The sequence below is a fragment of the Poromitra crassiceps genome, assembly GCF_964638095.1.
Source record: "Poromitra crassiceps genome assembly, contig: HAP1_SCAFFOLD_564, whole genome shotgun sequence".
In the NCBI taxonomy this organism is placed as follows: domain Eukaryota; kingdom Metazoa; phylum Chordata; class Actinopteri; order Beryciformes; family Melamphaidae; genus Poromitra; species Poromitra crassiceps.
Genome location: NW_028151844.1, coordinates 35,755 through 43,254, shown reverse-complemented (window position 1 = coordinate 43,254; position 7,500 = coordinate 35,755). Strand labels below are relative to the sequence as shown.

The following is a 7,500-nucleotide window of genomic DNA, read 5'->3' as shown; positions in this document are numbered from 1 at the left end:
TTAACGAGCCAGTTACATGGCATTGCATTCTTAGGCATTGCCGTTTGCTTTTATTTGGTATGTTATATACAATTTGCTAAATTATTAGTTAATTCAGAGTTAGATGATATTGGAGCAGCCAGCCATTTTATTTTTAAGACATCACGTGCAAAATAAATGAACGTTAGTTTTTTGCTGAACTTCTCCTTTGAGCACTCTCTGGTCGGCCATGTTTTAAACCTTATATTAACACATTGAGTGCCAAGGACGTCTGTGCACGTCCTAAAAAAAAGTAACGAGGAGTGCCAAGGACGTCTGTGGACGTCCTAAAATCATAATTCATATTATTCCATAATTCTACTGTTTAAGGTCGTACCTAGCCAGTGAGCATGAATCCCTTCAAGGGATCACACGGCGCCACCTTAAACATCGTCACGGAAGCTGCGCCACCCACCTCAGATCCTTTACTTTGTGCATGAGACAGCAGGGAAAGACGTGATCAAAGAGGAAACCGATGCATGCTTCAGCCAGAGCCGTATATATTGCTCTGTCTGCAGCAGAGAGTGGGCTCGGCTGCATCCGCGCTCACAACTGAGCTCTTATGCTTCTATCTATCTCCACACGATTTCCTGCCAGAAAGCCAGCATCCGAAGCCGAACGGCCAAGCCTTTTCGTTCAGTCGCGTTTGCCAGCGCGCATCATTTCCTTGATGCGCGCTGGGATCCGTCCGGGGCAAAAACGGAGTCGAGAAAACAAACTCTGTGCGTGTGGGAGGAGCCCGCAGCTCAGAGGTGGAGAGGGGGGGGGGGGCACGCAGGCTGCACAGAAACCACACCACACCACCACATCAGAAAACACCAGCCAGAGTCAGTGAATGTGCTCGAAATTAGAGTGCAAAAGGTATTCATAAAAGTGACTATATCTTGGAAAGTAAAAAAAAACGACAGAAAACCCTTGAAAGTGCACTTTTTTCAGAGGCTGTCATTTCATAATGGAACTGTCTAGAAACAAAATTTCTTCTTTGGAAGAAGCAGGAGTGTTCAATGTTTCATTAAAGTCCAGCCCCGTCAATATAGCCATAATAGAAAAAATTCTATAGCTGTTTTCAACTGAATGGAAGTGAATCTGGCACAGGCTGCAGACAATTTTACTGAAGCGCTGTGGCACTCAATGTGTTAAATGGCAGCTCCGATGGAGTACTGAAATCTGTTTCTTTTCAACGGTAGCATCCATATCCACATAGCTTTTACTGTATGGAATATTATATGTGCAATGTGAGTCGCGGTTAGTTACATGATATTTACATGAGTTTTTTCTTAGCGGTCCAGTAGAGTTTTATTTTGGTCCTGCTAGGGAGCATCTCTTTGCCAGATCTACTGATAACACAAGAACATGGTGGAGCTGCTGTAGGCCTACTCTATAGTTTAGATCAATCAGAACCTGACCTTAGCATCGATCAATGACCTGCTCTCATTTTTAGACTTGCCCAGCAGCTCTGTTCCCATCCAGGCCTTTATGAGTCAATGATCAAAAGGCCACGACAGCTCAAAGAAAATGGGGCCCAGTTTAGGAGAGGCACAGGGAGTGTTCTGCTAGTGACTGATTCAACTTATATCATATTTGAATTGGGGAAAAAATATGCTACATTGTTTTTCTTCCCATGGCACAGCTGAGGACATCAAGAGGCATTTTCAATCAAACAGGCAGTCATCAACGCTTTGTCAGATGGCCTCTAGAGGGCGTCTTTGACTGCACAGTGTTCCCCATATATTATAGAGGCAAAATCAAATGTTTGAGAATGTAGAGGAACGGATCTAAACTGCTCATGATGCGTCTGATGTCACATCTCCTCATGTTGAGCTACAGACAGCAGACCAGCAGCATTGAACTCAATCCACAGTCTCCTCCCACTGTGAAAACAAAAGTGAAAGTTATCATTCCACCATTTTGCTCTAATTTGCGCATGTTAGTAAAGGTGTTAGTAAACAGTAACCTGATAACTCCTCCCCTGCTGCCCTGCCAACTTTACTGGTAGGTTCTGTTATTACCTTGTGGTATTTAAGCAACGTTAGTGTAATTTGGTTATTTAACCGATAACAGCATTGAATTCAATTAAATTTAATTAAACTTGTGCCGTGGGTCTGCAGGATCTGTGCTTGTTTATTCCCCACATTAATATTAATTAACTGCCCTTTCTTCTTTGCCTTTTGCTTTCTAAACTGATCTAGTCTTTTGGTGGCCTTGATGGGTTTGAAATCCAGCTGGCATTTGAACACGTAGCTTTTGTTGTTTTCACCTCGTATCTGTGTGTGTGTGTGTGTGTGTGTGTGTGTGTGTGTGTGTGTGTGTGTGTGTGTGCGCGCGCGTGTGCATGCGTGCGTGCGTGCATGAGAGAGAGAGAGCGAGAGAGACTGAGAGGGAGGGAGATAGAGAGGATGTATCTGAGGATTCCTCTCAACTGACAGCTCTCTGAGGCAAACTATAGATTTTCAAAATACACGTGCATGTTCACACAGTATGTCTGTCTGTGGACAGATTTTGTCAGCGGGATAGAGTGCAAGATGCAGTCACGACACTGTGTGTAGTTTACTGTGTGTAGTTTACTGTGGTTGACAGGCCAAAACCCAACAACAGCAAATTGTGTGATATATTTCTAATCATTCACAGCCCTAGTATAATATTATAGTATAGTATAGTATAGTATAGTATAGTATAGTATAGTATAGTATAGTATAGTATAGTATAGTGTAGTGTAGTGTAGTGTAGTATAGTATAGTATAGTTGAGTGGAGTGGAGTGGAGTGGAGTAGAGTAGTGTGACGTATAGTAGAGTAGAGTATAGTATAGTAGAGTAGAGTAGAGTACAGTGGAGTAGAGTAGAGTAGAGTGGAGTAGAGTAGAGTACAGTGGAGTAGAGTAGAGTAGAGTAGAGTGGAGTAGAGTGGAGTAGAGTGGAGTAAAGTAGAGTAAAGAAGAGTAGAGCAGAGTAGAGTAGAGTAGATTATTGTAGAGTAGAGTAGAGTAGATTATTGTAATGTAGAGTAGAGTATACTAGAGTATAGTAGAGTAGAGTATACTACAGTATAGTAGAGTATAGTTTAGTACAGTAGAGTAGAGTAAAGCTGGGCTCAGACTACAGGATTCTGACAATCTTAGCCGATTTTGAAATCTGGCTGTGACACGCACTACAGGAGAATCTTCCCAGATTATCTTCCCTAGAATCTCAAACATGCACACACTACAAGATTTGTAAATGTGGTGCACCACGCACTACAGGATATTATTAAGATTATCGGCAGGATAATCACCTTGATGCCCGGCCATACGAACCTGTTTCGTTTTTGGGGTTCCAGCAGTGACCAAAGCGCTCCGCCCCCACCTCACCTCTCTCTCTCGTTTCCTCATTTTCATGCCCGTCTCGCCAAACAAATGAATCTCACGGTAGTTAGCATGCGTGTAAACAACGCGACTCTATTGTCTGTACAAGTGAGAACACAAACACATGGCCTACCAAAATATATTCCCCTGCTGCATGTCATGAGATCGGCAAAAGTTTGGATTGACTGGATTGCTTCCCGCAGCAGCAATGCCTTTTCCCCCCACACTGCCTGGCTGATAGACAGGTAGGAGATTACAGCCTCTGACTGGCAGGGGCTCAAAACTACGATATAACAACTTTTTATTCATTGGTCATTCATTGTGATATAAATGAGTGACATTTTCCCCCAAATACTCGTGGTTCTGTGCTGTTGGTATTTGGTAGCCTATAATGCCTGCAGTGCAGCGCATCAAATGAGCCGCGTCAATTAACGATAATGACGGGAGTCTCCCGCAGCAGCAGAATGATGTATTCGCGCAGATTTTCAGTCCTAAATATCAAACATGTTTGATATGATCGGGACGGCCCCGATGAGGCTTTGAGCAGATCGGGAGGCTTAAGATTGGATCTGCAAACAGCTCACACTACAAGATAATCGGTGCCGAACGTCGGGCCCGACCAATCTTGGCAAGCTGCCAGGCCAGATCTCTCCTCCGATTCTCGGGAGGGGTGAATCGGGCATAAATCGGCCCGAAAATCCTGTAGTGTGAGCCAGCCTTAAGATTGTCTCTTGTCTGATAAATGAAAAAATTAAAGTAAACAAACCATTCATAGCTTCAGCAACAACAACAAAAACTGTGTTTGCATCAAGAGTTTGAAAATGTCTTGCGTCCCGCAGGATCACCAAACTAGGGCAACAGCAGCAGTATAGTCCCAGTGGGTTTGTAAAGACTGGTGCAGCTACCTTGTTGACACTGGGTTTGTAAAGACTGGTGCAGCTACCTTGTTGACACTGGGTTTGTAAAGACTGGTGCAGCTACCTTGTTGACATTGGGTTTGTAAAGACTGGTGCAGCTACCTTGTTGACACTGGGTTTGTAAAGACTGGTGCAGCTACCTTGTTGACACTGGGTTTGTAAAGACTGGTGCAGCTACCTTGTTGACACTGGGTTTGTAAAGACTGGTGCAGCTACCTTGTTGACACTGGGTTTGTAAAGACTGGTGCAGCTACCTTGTTGACACTGGGTTTGTAAAGACTGGTGCAGCTACCTTGTTGACACTGGGTTTGTAAAGACTGGTGCAGCTACCTTGTTGACACTGGGTTTGTAAAGACTGGTGCAGCTACCTTGTTGACACTGGGTTTGTAAAGACTGGTGCAGCTACCTTGTTGACACTGGGTTTGTAAAGACTGGTGCAGCTACCTTGTTGACACTGGGTTTGTAAAGACTGGTGCAGCTACCTTGTTGACACTGGGTTTGTAAAGACTGGTGCAGCTACCTTGTTGACACTGGGTTTGTAAAGACTGGTGCAGCTACCTTGTTGACACTGGCATGATAATGAGCGTTAGTCTGTCTCTGTTTGCAGGGCTTCAATAAGAGTGAATCAGCCCAACCTACACAGCTGCCTTCACCAAACAAACAGTGAATGAACACCGAGACTCGGCCAGCGTGAACACTTCCAAATTTAAGCCGGAATCTGGACGAAGGCTATCCAAGTGGGTCCCTCATCACACTCATCACACCCCGAAAACGCTCGGCCATAAGTTTTCCCCGGAGCTCAGAGAGGCTTGGTTGCTGAGTGAACTCTGCTGATACCTCGAACCGCTCACGCTCCAGACGCCACAGACATTCATCCCGCCCGCAGTGCTCCGCTCGTCTCCCCGGCTCTCGCAGACGGCCCTTTTACGTTGAGGTGCGAGGAAGACAAAATACAGCGACTCCACACCGTGACAAGGCGTCGCTCTCAGCATCGCTCTGAGCGCGGCGGGCTGGGGATTATCACACGCGCAGACACGGTTTGTCAAATGAGTCATTCAACAGACACTTGAGTGGGATCCCTGTATCAAAGGCAGAGAGATGAGGGAGCGGAGCTGGCTTAGCTTAAGCTTTGAAATATTAACAGTTTAAAAGGCTCGGCTGGCAGACGCGGTCTTGATCGCGGCAATCAGCTTTGACTGAGGTCGACAACATGAGCACAAGACTCAAAATCAACCGTATCGGACCTTTCTTTGGGGACACAATTCATAATCTGCTACGGGCCAAACTGCACGACACGCCTGACACCCCTCCTAACTGCACGACACTCTTGACACCCCTCCTAACAGCACGACACTCCTGACACCCCTCCTAACAGCACAACACGCCTGACACCCCTCCTAACAGCACGACACTCCTGACACCCCTCCTAACTGCACGACACTCCTGACACCCCTCCTAACAGCACGACACTCCTGACACCCCTCCTAACAGCACGACACTCCTGACACCCCTCCTAACTGCACGACACTCCTGACACCCCTCCTAACAGCACGACACTCCTGACACCCCTCCTAACAGCACGACACTCCTGACACCCCTCCTAACAGCACGACACTCCTGACACCCCTCCTAACTGCACGACACGCCTGATACCCCTCCTAACAGCACGACTGACACCCCTCCTAACCATGCCTCTGGAATCAGACATTAAAGAGACACTTTGTAACCAGCTTTGTGTCATTACAAAATCGTTAGTATATGCAAATGAACAACGTTTTACACTTTGTAACCAGCTTTGTGTCATTACAAAATCGTTAGTATATGCAAATGAACAACGTTTGAAGTTGTAACCTCCCTCCATGCTGCCTGCACCGAGAGCTCCCTGTTTGCTTGCCGGCTGCTTCCCGTTACAGTGGTGTCTTCAAGGACGGTCAAACGTGGAAATGTAGAATGGGAATGCATGGGCAGTATTTCACCAGAACCTGCTCCACGGATGTGGTGGGATGCACTTGAATGCAACAGGCTTACCTGCAGACACAGGTAGATGCCGTCATTAGTGTCACTGTCAACGTAAACGTCAATGTAAACGTCTACAGTAGAGCCGCAGCACGACTTTTTCTCTCCGTCACAAACAACGAGCATAATGTCGGAGCAGAGATGTTACAACTTATGAGGCCGAAGAGGAGGTGAGTCAAGCGACCACCGGAGTGAGGTTTAGTTAAGCTAAGCTGCTACAGAGGTTTAGTTAAGCTAAGCTGCTACAGAGGTTTAGTTAAGCTAAGCTGCTACAGAGGTTTAGTTAAGCTAAGCTGCTACAGAGGTTTAGTTAAGCTAAGCTGCTACAGAGGTTTAGTTAAGCTAAGCTGCTACAGAGGTTTAGTTAAGCTAAGCTGCTACAGAGGTTTAGTTAAACTAAGCTGCTACAGAGGTTTAGTTAAGCTAAGCTGCTACAGAGGTTTAGTTAAACTAAGCTGCTAGAGAGGTTTAGTTAAGCTAAGCTGCTACAGAGGTTTAGTTAAGCTAAGCTGCTACAGAGGTTTAGTTAAGCTAAGCTGCTACAGAGGTTTAGTTAAGCTAAGCTGCTACAGATAAACCTGCTACAGAGGTTTAGTTAAGCTAAGCTGCTACAGAGGTTTAGTTAAGCTAAGCTGCTACAGAGGTTTAGTTAAGCTAAGCTGCTACAGAGGGAGGCTGCTGAGAGACCGCCGGGGCCCAGTGATGTCTGCGGGAAACACAGAAAACACTGCACTGCAACAAACTTCACGGTGCTTCGGTGAACCAACTCTGAATACAGAACAGCCAACAGAGACTGTGTTTTTATACCTGGAACTTGGTGCTAACGTTGTTATATCCAGCAGCTGTTCAGGACTCGTTTATCCACACAGCGCCTTTGAAAACAGGTGCGACCTACCCTGTGTAACAATACTCTGTGTCTCTGTCTGAGCTCGTCCACTGAGCTTACATTCACGAGAAAACCGCTGGGGAGAGTTTTGTATGGAGCAGCTTAGCTGGATAGCAAAACAGCTGCTTTGTCTCTGCTAACCTTTTATTTGGGCTGTGAACATCTCACGACACGCACTCTACAGCATTTTCTCCATTTTCTCTGGCCATATACAGCTCTGATTTCAAAAATAATTGCATATTTCTACAACATACATGACCTAGTTTTCATAAACCACTCACACATACACACAGGCACAGACACACACACACACACACACACACAC

At 45.7% G+C, this 7,500-nt stretch overlaps 1 pseudogene across 1 annotated transcript in view; it reads right to left on the bottom strand.

The window, feature by feature from the left end:
- LOC310771370 (seizure protein 6 homolog) overlaps nt 1-6,415 on the bottom strand; it is a 65,021-nt pseudogene extending 58,606 nt beyond the window's left edge. Inside the window, exons 1-2 of the transcript in view lie at nt 6,302-6,415; nt 5,125-5,283 (exon numbers count right to left, since the gene is read on the bottom strand). The product of the transcript in view is annotated as a seizure protein 6 homolog (transcript). The remainder of the gene's footprint in view (nt 1-5,124; nt 5,284-6,301) is intronic.
- Nucleotides 6,416-7,500: the final 1,085 nt, after the last annotated feature.